Source organism: Monodelphis domestica, chromosome 1 (assembly GCF_027887165.1).
Source record: "Monodelphis domestica isolate mMonDom1 chromosome 1, mMonDom1.pri, whole genome shotgun sequence".
NCBI classification, from domain to species: domain Eukaryota; kingdom Metazoa; phylum Chordata; class Mammalia; order Didelphimorphia; family Didelphidae; genus Monodelphis; species Monodelphis domestica.
In genome coordinates this window covers 679,307,994-679,323,172 of record NC_077227.1, presented here as the reverse complement: position 1 = coordinate 679,323,172, position 15,179 = coordinate 679,307,994, and the positions used below count along the sequence as shown (strand labels likewise).

The 15,179-nt window shown below is 37.9% G+C and overlaps 1 pseudogene; it reads left to right on the top strand.

Annotated features, from left to right (window-relative positions):
* The first annotated feature begins 436 nt into the window (after window positions 1–436).
* On the top strand, window positions 437–1,171 carry LOC103093563 (olfactory receptor 1361-like; annotated as a pseudogene).
* Window positions 1,172–15,179: the final 14,008 nt, after the last annotated feature.

Sequence of the window (15,179 nt, the reverse complement as noted above, 5' to 3'; positions counted from 1 at the left end):
GCTTAAGAGTATAGAGGTGGAATGAAGATTTATGAGTTGCAAGTGGCACACAATTCATCAAACAATCATCCCAGGTCCCAGGTCCTTTATGAACATTTTAAAGACTGTTCACAAAATTAATTGCTTAGTGAACTCACTATTTTTGAGTTACTCAATTCAAAGCCATTTATATTATTTCTTGGTTTACTACATTTGAGTCAGATCTCAGATCATGACCAAAACCTCAATTCCCTGACATAAGAAGTCGATCATTAATCTAAAAGGCTGTGCTAACTAACTTTGCATTTAAATTAATACCAAGTAAAGAACTATGTTATATTTGGGCATATGCAAAAAAACTAGTTCATAAATAAAGAGTGTAAGCAACTATTAAAATTCTATTATCCTTGCTTGATAGAATCACAATCAACAATTGTATATTGTGTCTCTGGCAGATATGGACAGAGAAAACCAAAGCAGTATCTCTGAATTCCATTTCCTGGGGCTCTCCAACCAGCCAGAACAGCAAAAACTCCTCTTTTGGCTATTCCTGTGTGTATATCTGGTCATTGTGACTGGGAACCTGCTCATCATTCTGGCCATTGGCTTGGATGCCCGACTCCACTCACCCATGTACTTCTTTTTGACCAATCTCTCCATTACTGACATTTGCACTTCATCAGTTACAATCCCCAAGATGCTGGTGAGTCACATAATAGGAAGCAGCCCTATCTCTTTTGTGGAGTGTATGATGTAGATATACTTTTTGATTACCTTTGTGAACATGGATGGGTTTCTCCTTATGGTGATGGCTTATGACGGCTACATGTCCATTTACCGCCTACTCCACTACACCACAGTTATGTGACCTGGACTTTGCATCCTTCTGGTGGCCATATCCTGGATTATCACTAATCTTCATGCTCTTTTACACACTCTATTAATGACTTGATTGTCCTGTGCTGACAATGGCATTCCCAACTTCTACTGTGATCCATACGCAATTCAAAAGATCTCCTGTTCAGAAACCTACATCAGTGACTTGATAGTGTTCACTAAGGGTGGGGTGGTATTTTTTACACCATTCACATGCATTGCCATCTCTTATGTCTTCATATTCATCAATGTAATGAAGATCCCATCTACTCAGGGGATACAGAAAGCCCTGTCCACATGTGAAAAGGAAGTGGAAAAATGGAAACAAAAATTCAAAGCAAAACAGATTAATTGGGTATGGGTGTCATCTGAAGGAAAAACCCTGCTTCCTAGAAGTTTCTATCACCAAATTTGCCAATCTGTTCATAAAAATGGTCACTTTGGTACCCAGGGCATCATGGACTCTGTTAAGAGAGTATGGATAGCACCTGGTATAACTACCATAGTCTCTAAAGTGTGTTCAGCCTGCTTTACCTGCCAAGCATATAACCAACAAGCCTTTCATGGCTAAGCCTTTGGTGGGCGTCCTCTGGCTTACACAACTTTTGAGCACCTCCAGATAGATTTTATAACAATGCCAAAGGTTGGACAATATAAATTTTGTCTAGTTATAGTAGACCAACTGACCAGATGGCTGGAAGCATTTTCGACAGCCCGAGCCACAGAGGCTTTTGTTACTAAGATGCTTTTAAGAGAGATTATTCCTCGTTTTGGCCTGGAAGAATGTATTGATTCAGATAGAGGAAGTCATTTTACTGATTCTGTTCTAAATGATATATATTCTTGCTTGGAGATAATTCCCAAATTCCATGTTCCATATCATCCCCAGAGCTCAGGCCAAGTTGAAAGAATGAACAGAGAATTTAAAAGTATAATTGGCAAATTATTCACTGAGACCCATTTAAAATGGTCTAAAATTCTCCCTCTGGCACTTTTCAGAAGCAGACCCAGGGGATACCTCCACATCTTACCATTAGAGATGCTTTTTGGACATTTGCCTATACAGGCTAGGGGGCGGTACTACTATTGCTTCCTATATAAAGGAATTACAGCACAAACTGTGTGAACTCCATGAATCTAGAGCTGCAGTAGAAGCCAGACCATTAGACCTTTTAATTCATGACTGAACCCAGGAGACAAGGTGTTTATAAAGAAATTCCAGCGTACTGGAGCAACTCAGCCTTCCTGAGACAGGCCATTCCAAATATTGTTAACTACTCCAATATCTACAAAAACTGGAGAGAAGGACTCTTGGATTCATTGCTCACATGTAAAGAGAGCATCTTCTATTGAAACTGATTGACTATATCCTATACATGCATTGGAAATAATAATCCATTGACAAGTGGATGCCTTTTTTTTTTAACACATTGAACTTCTGATTCTTTTTCCTTTTCTCTTTTCCCTTATTTTTATTATTGCTTTTCTTTTATTTTGATTAGAATATTTGATTTGTCCTTTTTCTCATTTCTTGTACTTAAGGTACATACAATCAACATTAATTTTTATTCTACAATAATATAAGTTAAATATATATATATATATATATATATATATATATATATATATATACTTGCTATAATATTAATACATACCCAAACAGCTTTAGACTGTGGGAACCTGCAATTTATTGATAATTGTTATGGGACTGTGATTAATGTTTGTGTCTTATTCTAGGAAAGGGATCAAAAAGGAGCACAGACTTAACCTGAATAGTGCCAAAAAGAGCACACAGGTAAAAAAGAAAGAAACCAATCCAGGTAGGATTGATGAACTTCTAAGCCAATACTAAGGACTTGAACCTGAGTGTGAGACTCGAGGTTGCAACTCTTGTTAAGACATAGACCTTTCTTGTATCCACACTCTTTGTGAAAATACAGACAAGTACCAAAGTTTGGCTGTCATCCTGGCTCCCTCTATCCCCAAGAATGAAGGTAAAATCAGACCAGGGAATGACACTTCCCTATCAAAATAAAAACCTGGTTCTTTTTTCTCTCCCATAGTATGGCAACTTCCTGTAGCCTTGGCTGCAAATGGGTAAGTGAAATATTGCTACATTCTGTCCTCCAGACTTGTGGGATTTGAAATTACTTTAATTGGACCCTAATACAAGGGCCTGTTAGAAATTTATTCTTGCTTACTCAAAATTTTGTATTCATAGATTTTTGATATTTTGATACTGATTTTGAATTCTTCTTTAGATATATATATATATATATAATATATATAAATTAAAAGGGTTTAATTTTTCTTTCATTTTTTAACTTTCTTTTGTTTTTGTTTTTGATTTTGGTTTTGTTTTCATTTTTATTTTTGTTTTTTGAATTGACTCACACACCCCCATAACTAAACCTTACATCCTGAGCTGAACTGGGTGTTTTTCAACACATTCTTCAGGGGAATTGCATTCTACTCAAAATTTTGTATATGTAGATTTTCGATATTTTGATACTGATTTTGAATTCTTCCTTAAAAAATAAATAATTTTAATTTTTCTTCCATTATTTTTTCTTTGGTCTTTTGTTTTTTTTGTTTTTGTTTTTTGTCTTTTGTTTATACTTTTGATAATTGACTCACACGCCTCATAACTAAACCTTGCATCCTGAGCTGAACTGGGTATTTCTAAACACATTCTTCAGGGGGGATTGTATTTTCATAAAATCCAAGATTTAAATTTTTTGTTCGAGAAAGATCTTCAGGGAAGAAGCTTGCTAATTCCTAAATCCAGAGAATAAACTGTTTGCAGAAAGATACCTAAACCCTTACACTATAGAACGATCCAGAATGAACCTTGGGGTGCACTTGATTGAACTGAAGGTTGATTGAGCATTTACTTTGAATGTACACTCTTATGCCAAAAGGGGACTGCCACCTAATTGGTTTTGTCAATTCGCCCAGCAAAACATTGGTTTTGCTGTCTCTCTTCTATTTCCCTGTTAACTCTAACTATTGTAGTTTTCCTCTCAGAAGGTAAAATTTTGTATACACCTGCAGTTAGAAATTTTTGGGGTGCAGGATGCTTATGTTTAGTTATACATTGGGGAGACTAGTCTCCCAATAATCATCAGTGGGGATTGTGATTTTTAGATTTTCTCCATTTTGCTTAGTCTAGCACCCAGGAATGTACACACCCACACTACACTGGCATGTGTTAGCAAGTGACAAATCAGAAACAACTGACTGTCCCCTGGTCTGTCCAAAGCCAAGCTTGAGACACCATTGGTACATGTGAGAGCCAGGAAGTGATGTAGAGAACTGCCTTTGGAGTTCTTGTCACTTCCTGTGGAGAGGGCTATGCACCAGTTCGATCCTGGAACTCAAGCATGGAGGATTTCCCTTAGACAGCTTCCTTGAGACAGTCACATGGTGAGTGATAAGACTGACTCCATTTTCCCTTGGATCTCAGGGGAGGCCCCTTGGCCAAGGCCTTGAACTCCTGTCTGGCTCATCCTGAGCAGGAGCAGTTTAAATTAACTCTTTCCCTCTATCTCTCTCTTTCTTAATTTCTTCCTACTATTGTAATTAAATCACCATAAAGTTCCATTCTGACTTGAGTGTTTCATTTAGGATTTAAGAAATTAAATCCTAGGGGACCAATATTTTTTTACATTCAGTCTCAACCCAAAATTTACCCCTTACAGATCCCAGGGTGAAGGCCACAACCCCAGTGGAGTACCTGGCTACCACCAGGGGAAGCTCAGGGCTCTTACATTTTAAAACATTCTGAGAAGAGATCCATAGACTTCACCAGACTAACAAAGGGGGCCATAATACAAAACAGGTTAAGAACTCCAGTTCCATTCTATTACCTTCTTTGACCTTCTCAATAACCTCATATGATTGACTGAGTATGTGAACTTATGTACAGGTGGGTAAACTGTGCTCCACAGATGGAAACTGTCTTGTTGCATTTAATATAGTCAAGTAGACTTAGAATCAAGGCTTCCTGAATGTTTGCATTGAGACTATGATCACCATATTGCACTTTCCCTCTCAGATGCATCTGAAGACTTGGACTCTGTTATCTCCAGTGAAATGTTCTTACTCTACCTCCAACATTCCTTTGACTGCTTGTATTTGGTTGTGTCTGGCCTACTCCAAACTCTTGATTCAGACGTTGCTCTTAATGAGTCTTAGATAAATATTTGGCTATTGGTTCTAGGGTAGGGGATATGTCAGAAGATCATCCAATAATGAATCCTCTCCAAACTAACTCAATCTTCTTCATAAAAGGATACAATCTCTCCTTCAATGTCCAGCTCAAATTCTCTCTTCTGCAGGAAACTTTTCCTGATTCCTCCATTCCAAAAGTGATCCTTCTCCCTTATGAACTCTCAAAATACTGTTTTAATTTATTTCCCATTTGTCATATTCTATCTTTTCATGTTTATCTATATTATATTCTATATGTATACAACATTCTATATAGCTATATACTATATATGGGGTGTATGGGGTGCTCAGGGAGGAGTAATATCTTTGGTATGGAGGGCTTGTCATGCCCTCCTAGGGCAGCTTTCCAGCTTCTGACCCTCAACTGATACCCAGCTCTCACTTGTGGCTCCCAGTAGCTGCTAGCATGCGGGAGTGGCTACACCCCAGGCAACGGCTTCAACAGGCCAGCTAAACCATGTGGGGGTAGCCATCGGGTTGTTGTGGACCCCTGGTGAACTAGGGCTTTGCTCACCCAGCATGTGAAGACTATTTTGGTGGAACAGGTGGAAGAAACCAACAAGAAGGTTCAAAGGATGAGATGGCGATACAGCAAGGCACAGTGGAGTGCTCAGGGAGTATTGGAGCACAAAGGACAACACAGCCATCCAATGCAGCTGAGGAAGCCTCCAGGTGTAACGACTTTTCATGCCAATGGACCCAGGCTTCCAACACCAAGAGAGTGGGACTGTCTCTGTGCTTTTCCACTTAAATATTCACGCAAAAATGTCTTTGTGCACAAAAACGCACAAAGACAATCGTCATCCTCGGTTACCGAGAGACAACTACTACATATTTAATGCATATTTACTTACTTGTTGTAAATGAAGATTTTAAGAAGTGACACCTGAAAAAAAAAAACAAAAGGAGCTCAGAACTTTGTGAAATGCCAATGAATTGAGATGGAGAGATTTCCCATGGAACCTTGGGAAAAAGCAGTTAAGCAGTTTGAGCTGGCTGAGGGGATTCCTTTTCTGGCTACTGGACCAGAAAGTAGAAGAAAGACTACTCTCTAGCAATTGCTTTATCCATAAGACTGTGTGCTGAAAAGACTTTTGGGTTTTAGCTCAGAAGAAACCTGTCAGCATTTATTGTCAATATCTCCCCTTAGGAAAAGATAACTTTGTTTCAGAATGTTGAATATATCTTGAAATCTTTGATCAACAGGATAACTTAGAAAATTTAGGGAGACCTAATTTCCTTTCACCCCTCTCCTCTCATTTCCCTCCCCTATCCAAAGAATAAAAGACCTTTTAGTTGAAAGATTTCATTGTGGGATTTGGGGATTAGGGGAAATCTTCAAGCTTACCATCAGTGAGGAGAATATTTCTCAGACAGTGAAAAGAGAACAGGAAGTAGTGTAAGGGGAAGCACTCAAGATCCAGTCTTTTCCTTGGCTTGCTTTCTGGTGTTACCTCTCTAACATTTCCCCATTACCATAATTCCCCTAGTATCAATATTTACTACAATGTATATATATACGATATATGTACTATATATCACATTCTACATGCTACATTTTGTAGATATAATATATCATATTCTACCTTTTCATGTCCTATCATATTCTATCTTTTAATGAAAAATCATTTTTATTGAGTCTTTTCTTCTAGACTAGAGGAAGGTGTGACAAGGAAATCACTTCAAAATACTGATATATATTAATTTAAGGTCGCCAAGGAATTCAGCTATGTAATTCCTATATGAAAACTCAAGTCAGCAGTCAACCTTTTATGGAGTTTTTAATTACAAACAGGAGGAAGAAAGGTATTAGAGAGAGAGAGAGAGAGAGAGAGAGAGAGAGAGAGAGAGAGAGAGAGAGAAAGAGAGAAACGGGAGAGAAGGGAATAGGGCTTAAATACCTCCTCTGTTTAGACTGGGCCAAAAGGCCCAAGCCCTTAGATAGCTGAGGCAAAGAAAAGAGATCAGTCCCTATCACTCATGTGACCAAAATGGAGAAACAGTCTCAGGGGCCTCCACCTCCAGCCTCCTTCAGAACAAGCCTTCTCAGAGCACCACCTCTCAGAGCAAAATCTCTCAACTCTCCCAGTCCTCAGACCCCGCTATCATTAAGGAAACCATCTAAGTTCCCTCCCCTCAGTTCTCACATCTACCAATCACTGTCCATGTCTCCCCTGTGCCAATGGTGGCTCTAGTTTAACCCAGGACCACCCAGAGGTCTGCCCCTTTGCACATGTCTGTTGAAGGTCATATTCTCAAATAATTAAATCTTGATCCTTGCTGCAGCCCTTCCTAAATCCTTTTACTCTGAGTAGGGTGGAGATTGTATTTTCCAAGACCTGGTTCTGTCATTCCAAGTATCTCTATTGTATCAATTCTAAAATCAATCATGACTCAAAGAACTTCCTGTTATATGCTTAAGCATAGGTCAAAGCCCTTTCCATTGTTTAGCAAAAGGTTTCTGTCCTAAAACAGTGTTAAGTAGGGAGGAGAAGGACCCTCCCATGCCAAGGGGGTTCACATTCCAATAGAGTTCTTACTATCAGTAGGAAATTTTTTCCAAGTATGAAATTTTCCAATGGTGAAATTTCCAACATTCATAAGTCTAAGAAATTTTAAGATTTACAAGGTTCAATGTCTTTATTCCCTCTAAGATCTAGCACAGAGCTTGGCTAATAGCATTCAATGAATGTTGACTCATCAGTGGAAATAAAATTGGAAAGGAAGGGCGGAGTAAAATTATACAAATATTTAATTGCAGTTGGATTCATTCCAGGCATTGGGAAGTTAGTGTGGGTACTGGAGGAATAGAAATTGTTGCAAGAATCTATTTGGGACGACATGAGATTTTATACAGAAAAACAGTCATAGGAATGAATGAAGATCAGAAAAATATAATATTGTTGCATGAGATATTTAGAAACCTCAGTGGACCAAACTTATCTGTATACCTGTATCTTCCTCTTTCCATGCCCTGCTTTGAGTAAGTGCTTTCTCACAAAGTAGGCAATTAAAAAGATTACTGAATTGAATTGGGAAGATTCAAGAGACTCAATTTGGGATTTAGTGACTGCTATGCAATCATGAGAGAGAGCACAGCCTAATTTCCACTACAACAGGACTAATGAGGCCCCATGGAAGTTCTATTCCTCTACCCACAGGTTATTCTGTTGAAGCAGGAAATAATCACCAAGGGACACCTTTTTTGCAATCCAATTAAATGAACTCAAAGGGTAAATGTTTGGTTTCTATGGGTGATTACAACTAGGAACTTAGCCCAGCAGTGCTTCTCTACTAATGTATCCCAGAATGACCAAACTCCACCAGAAAGTAGGAATGGAGGCTTCTCATTAACATCAGTGCAAAAAAAAAAATCAGAGCTCCATGAGAACATGAAATGTGACCTTCAAGTTAAGAACACATGTATTAATAGTAGGGAGGACTCTTGTTTTTGATACAATGGATAAAGTATTGAATGTAGAGTCAGTAAGACTTGAGTTCAAATCCAGCTTCAGGAACTTACTACCTGTGTGACCCTAGGCAAGTCAATTTTCCTCCATTTTCTTGTTTCCTCATTTTAAAAATAAGGATAACAATAGCATCTACCTCCCAAGGGTTTTGTGAGGATGCAGTAGAGCAATTTAGAAACCTTAAAGCACCAATAAAATGCTAGCTATCATAATTATGAGGAGATGCCATCAGGGCATAAGTCTTCTGGAGTTTCTTTATTTCATGCTTGATCATTGTATTTGTCATTGTTTTTGTCCTTCATGTCTTGATACTGGTCAAAATCTGTCACCTTGGCTTTCCCTTCCTTAATTCCAGTCCCCTTGATCCTGATTGTAAGTATCTGTTCTGAATTGATATTTACTTTGCCTCAAGCAGCTTGAACATACTTCTGACAAACACCATGTGGGATTTGCTTCCAAAATCTATAAGCTGCATACATTCAAGTAGCACAGTTTAAGTCCTCACACTACTGCCCAGACCATCAAACAAAGTCCTATTATGATTAACAACAATAAAAGCTCCCAATTTGCCTGTTTGTGGTCCAAATGAAATGGAGGCCAATCAATTTCAACATGGAAAATACTTAATTTTAGTCAACATGACCAGTTATATCTGCATGATAAAGTTATAAAAGAGCTTAATAGTGTCTTTCTCTACATTCCTTTCCATTTCTTTTTGTCTATTTGCTTATGGATTATATATGTATTTATGTATACACGTACATATATATACATTTTATTATTAATACAGTCATAGTAATTGCACACACTGTTCTGAAAGACACTTAGAATCTCAGAGTTTGAATGGATCTCAAAGATTACTTAGCTAGGGGGCAGCTGGGTGGGAGGTCCTAGGTTCAAATCTGGCCTCACACTCTTCTCAGGTGTGTGACCCTGGGCAAGTCACTTAGCCCCCAGTGCCTAGCCCTTACCACTCTTCTGCCTTGGAACCAATACACAGTATTGATTCCAAGATGGAAGATAAGGGTATAAAAAAATACACAGTACAAAATATATAAGTTGAGAATCAACTACTTTGAAATATAGTCATCAACCTTTTGTTAAAGGTCAGAGATTCCAAATCCTGAGTCTGATTTGTGTCTGAAGTTCAATCTCCTGTACAATATCTCTGACAACTCCTTCTCTCAACTAACAGGGCATCTACCCTACTTCAGTACCTCATTACCTCCTGCTTGGATTCTTGCAACAAACTTCTGAGCAACTTCCTGCCTCAAGACTCTCCCATTCTATATAAACAGCTGCCAAAATAATATTCCTGAAACGTCATTCAATGTCACGCCCCTAATCCATAAACTATCATAGCTCCCTATTACTCTTAGAAGAGGTATGCTAGCTTTTAAAGACCTTCACAATCTAGCTCCAACTTATCCCTTCCACCTTCATTATACTTTACTCTGACTTAGATCAACTTCCTTAGTGAAAGACACTCCAACTCCTACCTCTATCTCTTTCCATAGACTCTCCCTCAAATATGGAATATTCTTCTGTCTCAATTTTGGTTTTTGGAATCCCTGATTTCTTGAAAGGCCTTTTCTGAATCATCTAACTTCTAGGAGCCTCCTCTAAAAATACTTTATATTTCTTATGTATATTTTTGAATCTACTTCAAGATTGATGGGCTGTATTTATTGTCTCTCAGATAGAATTAAGCCCCTTCACAGGAATGACTTTAATCTTCATCTTTGTAGTAATATTACTTGATGAAGTATCTGTGGTAAAGGATAATTTTAGCATTGTGACCTAAACTACATTAAGTATTTGGTCACCATGGATATCCCAAATATTAAAAAAAAATACCGAATTCAGCTGGAAATTTATGGTGATTTAATTAATATAGTGGAAAGAAATATATATATATATATGTATATATATATATATAATATAGTGGTGTGTATGGGTTGTTCAGGGAGGGGTAGCACCTTGGTATGGAGGGCTTGTCGTGCCCTCCTAGGGCAGCTCTCCAGCCTCTGACCCCCACCTGACACCCAGCTGTCACTTGTGGCTCCCAGTAGCTGCTAGCATGCGGCAGAGGCCACACCCCAGGCAATGGCTTCAACAGGCTGGCCAAACCTTGTGAGGGTAGCCATCAGGTCATCACCGACCCCTGGTGAACCAGGGCTTTGCTCACCCAGCATGTGAAGACTGTTTTGGCAGAAACAGGCAGAAGAAACCAATAAGAAGGTTCAAAGGCTGAGATGGCGATACAGCAAGGCACAGTGGAGTGCTTAGGGCATGTTGGAGCACAAAGGACAACACGGCCACCCAATGCAGCTGAGGAAGTCTCCAGGTGAAATGATTTTTCGTGCCACTGGACCCAGGCTTCCAACGCTAAGAGAGTGGGACTTTCTCTGTGCACCGACTTTTCCACTTAAATCTCTTGCACATACAAGTATCTTTGTGCACACATGCACAAAGACAATTGTCATTCTCAGCTTCCAAGAGACTACTACCAGTGGAAAGAAAATTAAGAAGAAAGAAGAAGGAAAGAGTGTAGGATTTCTCCAGCCTGGCTTGTGCCAGGAGGAAGACCAGAGGCTTTGGGAAGGTAAGAGTTTGGAGAGTGAAGGAGGAATGTATCAACCTGAACTCTAAGAGGGCTCAGCCAAGATGCCTGAACCTGAATCAGCTTAAGGGCAAACTCACCACAAAAACAATGACAAATAGGTGCCACCATTCCAAGATGTCGGAACACTTAGCATGCTGCCAGCCAGAGCCACCTCTCCAGGGAAAGAGATAGCCAATAGGAAGCCCTGTGGGGGGAAAAAAAGCCCTACATGATTCTATCTCCCTTTCCTGAATCTCCTCTGCACCAATCATAGTCTAAGCTTGACTTAGGACAGCCCAGGGGTCTGTCAGCTCTTTCTAATTTGTCAATTTCTCTATCAAAGGCCATCTTCCTAAACACTCAATCTTCAAGCATGTTTACAGACATTCCCGATTTTGAATACAAAGTAGGGTGGAGTGATGTAAAGTTCCCAAAAAATGCCTGATGTTGTTAGAATAAGCATCTTCATTGTTACAAATCAGGAGATAGTTAAATCCAATCTTCACACTGTACTACTCAGTAATACTCAATAAATGTGTATTATTTCATTCAAGAGGTTTCTTCTTTTTTTTAACTTTTTAAATTTTTTATTATATGCTTAGAAACTACCACAACCACGAAAAGTCATTTAACTAGACATATTTACTTTTATAAAAAGATTGTGTGCAATATCACATTCTCCACATTGCTTTTTTATTTCTTTGAAAATGTATAAATGATATATGTATGCTAATATAAACATCTTTTGCTTTTGGATTCCTTTTGGATTTGTTGAAAATATTTTTTCTCTTGATTTTCAGGCTACCATGTTTTTTAATGTAATCATTGCATTTATTATTATTATTCTCTTTTGTTTTCCTTTCTTCATATTTTCTCCATTATTTTCTTTATATTTCTAATATTCATCATTTTAATAACCTAATACAATGTATGATATTCAACAGTAACAATCTATTGTCATTTCTACCCTTCATTGCATTTGTGTTATTTCCAATTATTTTGTCACAACCAAACTTTCATGAATATTTTCATATGTACACATCTTTTTGCCATCTCAATGATGCCCTTATGACTTAACTCTAGTAATGGGATCTCTAGGTAAATGAGCACAAACAGCTTTAGACCTCTTAATGAATATTTCCATCTTGTTTTCTAAAACAAGTGCACAGCCTCCCTAATGATGTAATATTAGTTCTTTTCCTCCATTTAATCAGCATTTAATTTGCTGACTTTAGCCAACCTGGTTCTCAGTTAACATAAACTACCAGGACTATATTTTGTGAGATTGATTCTTAAGCAGCAGATGCAATCATATATACTATTTGGATGATACTATACCTCAGAAGTGTTTCAGAGATTTTCAAAAATCCCTCCAAGACCTATTGTATTAAAGTGTGTTGACTGGTCTTAATAATATATTCATACTCACTGGAGCCTCTATAGCACAGCAAATGTGTAGATGCCACCTTAGAGTGTTTTTAATCAACATTAATTTTTGTTAATTTGACTTTAATCATGTAGAAATTGAAGAACAATTAGAAGAAAATATAATTCAGGGAGCATATAGGCAGAAATCCATTCAAGATTAAGAAATCCATAAAGATATCTCTTGGTGGCTCTTATTTCCAATGATACATGAGGAAATGATCATTTCAAAATAATTTGGATCAGTATGTCTACTCACATGAAATAAGTGTTTAAATCCTTATCCCAGTAGGGCAGATATCAGCCATGTCATTACTTAGCTGACAAATCTAATACCCTGATGATAAGAATTATCTTTCCCACATCAAATCCATGACAAAATATGAAGACTGGAGGGGGGAGATTTCACCATTCTTATAAAAGCTTCAACTTGATGCCAAGCCAAATTATCAAAATTCCTGTCAAAAGCTTCTAATGGTGGATTTTTAGAAAGATATTGCATTTTTCAGACTATCTATTATCCATATAAGTATGAAGGTTATTTCTAGAACCTAGGGGATTTACAGGGACAATGTGACACCAAAGTTTTTAAGATTCTGATTCTGTCATCTAATGCTTCTGTCATCTACACTTCACAGTAGACAATATGGAGGGATGAGGGGGAGTGAAGACTTGAGATTGACATAGAGTTTGCAGGCCTACCAACAAGGAGGTCAGTGGTACCCTTATACTATAGCAAGGAAGTTCAAAAGAGAGAAGATTTTGGTTGGAGGGATAATGAGTTCTGTTCTGAATATAGAGTTTCAGATGCCTAACCCATTGTTCAAACTCTAATGCCCATCTGGAATTAGGATGCTAATTCTAGAAATTGTGAGGTTTGTTGACAAGAAGAAAATAATAAGGATGGTAAGGGTGCTTAGAACTATCCTATGCTGGTATTAGTTGAAGGGGCAAGGCTTCTAGAAATACAACTTTGTGGAAACATGAGAGATGTCTTCAAATAACTGAGAGGTTTTTGCGTGGAATAAAGTTAGGACTTATTCTGTGTGACTACAATAGTATCTATAGAGAAATGAATTATTTGTATCAACATAAGCAAAAATTTTCAAACAATTTGAGCTCTTTGAAAATGGAATGGATCACTTTGAGAAGTAGTGATTCTTCTCTGTCACTAACTATATCCAAAAAGAGATTGACAACTTGTCAGTGATCTTGTTGACAGAATTAACACATCATGTAAGGATGAAGTATAAGTAGGTTAGATAACCTGTAAGTACTCCCCAAAATCCAAGATTCATGTAATCATAAAAGGATTTGAAACTAGAGTTTTAAAAAAGGAAAGAACTCTAGAGATATTCTAATCTGATCCTTACTTTTTTTAAAAAGTCCAGCTCTAACAGAGACAGTTTCTTGCCAAAGCGATAACAAGTGGTCAATTTAGGCCCTAGTTACTTCTATTAATTAACATGAAAACCAAAGGAAAGAAGAATAGAGCAAGGACATTACTCTACTTTTACCTTTAATGAAGTGCTAAGGGTATCAAATCTCAGAGGTTTCTGAAATTGGTAAATATTCCCACCCCAAGCCAGACTTAGACTCCCATTGGGACACTAGAACTACATCAATCCATATAATATTCAAGGACCAGCAATTCCTGCTTCCATCCCATCTAAAGTAGGGAGACATTTTCTGAGCCCTCAGCAAACTGCTGGCTTTGAACATTCAAGTGCTTGGAAGAAAGAAGTAAATGAGCCAGGTCTTTAAGCAATGGTGCCTGAGATCTTTTAAACCATCCAGGTAAGGCATAGCAAAACAGTAGCTGGAGTATTGTCCTCAAATGCACATGCACACACACACACACAAACACACACACATACACACACACACACACACACACACATACACAACGCATGTTCAGACACTTACACAAGTAAATAACAACTATGCACAGACTAAGGCAGACAGCTCCCTTTTCCATTTCAGCTCAATGTCAGTGAGAAATTGGATCTCAGGAAATCTTTGCTTGCCTCTTGACTTAACATGGATAGGACACAATTTGTGGCAGAGAAGAGAAGAATCATGACTGGGACAGTGGCTCAGATCCTATTTGGTAGAACTCTGCTCATCTGTAGTCCCTAAGAAAGAATCTTAGAACAGAGAACCAGAAAGAACTTTAAACATCAGCAAATTCTAAACTTTCATTTTAAAGAAGAGGGAAACTAAAAACCAAAACAAAAGAGCTTGAGTAGCCTAAGGTCATGTAGGTTGTTAGAGCTGGTGGGTATTTTAACTAGGTTTTCTAGATCCAAATTCAGTGGCTTCTCACCTGTATTGAAATATGACTGTCTTCTTCTAGGACTAGGGAGTTTTCTGAAATTTTCCACTTCTAGTTTTAAGAAAGTCTAGAAATTTTTAACTAGCAATTGACACATCAACAGACTCCACTGTACCTTTCTAGCTATATTTCTTATTCTTCCTCTATCTTTCCCAGCTAAGTTGTTCACTTTACATCCCAGGGCTTTGTGTTTTCCCATCTACAAAGCTTCATTTACCCTTTTTCCCTTTGTGATTTGCTCTCCCTCACCTTTGGT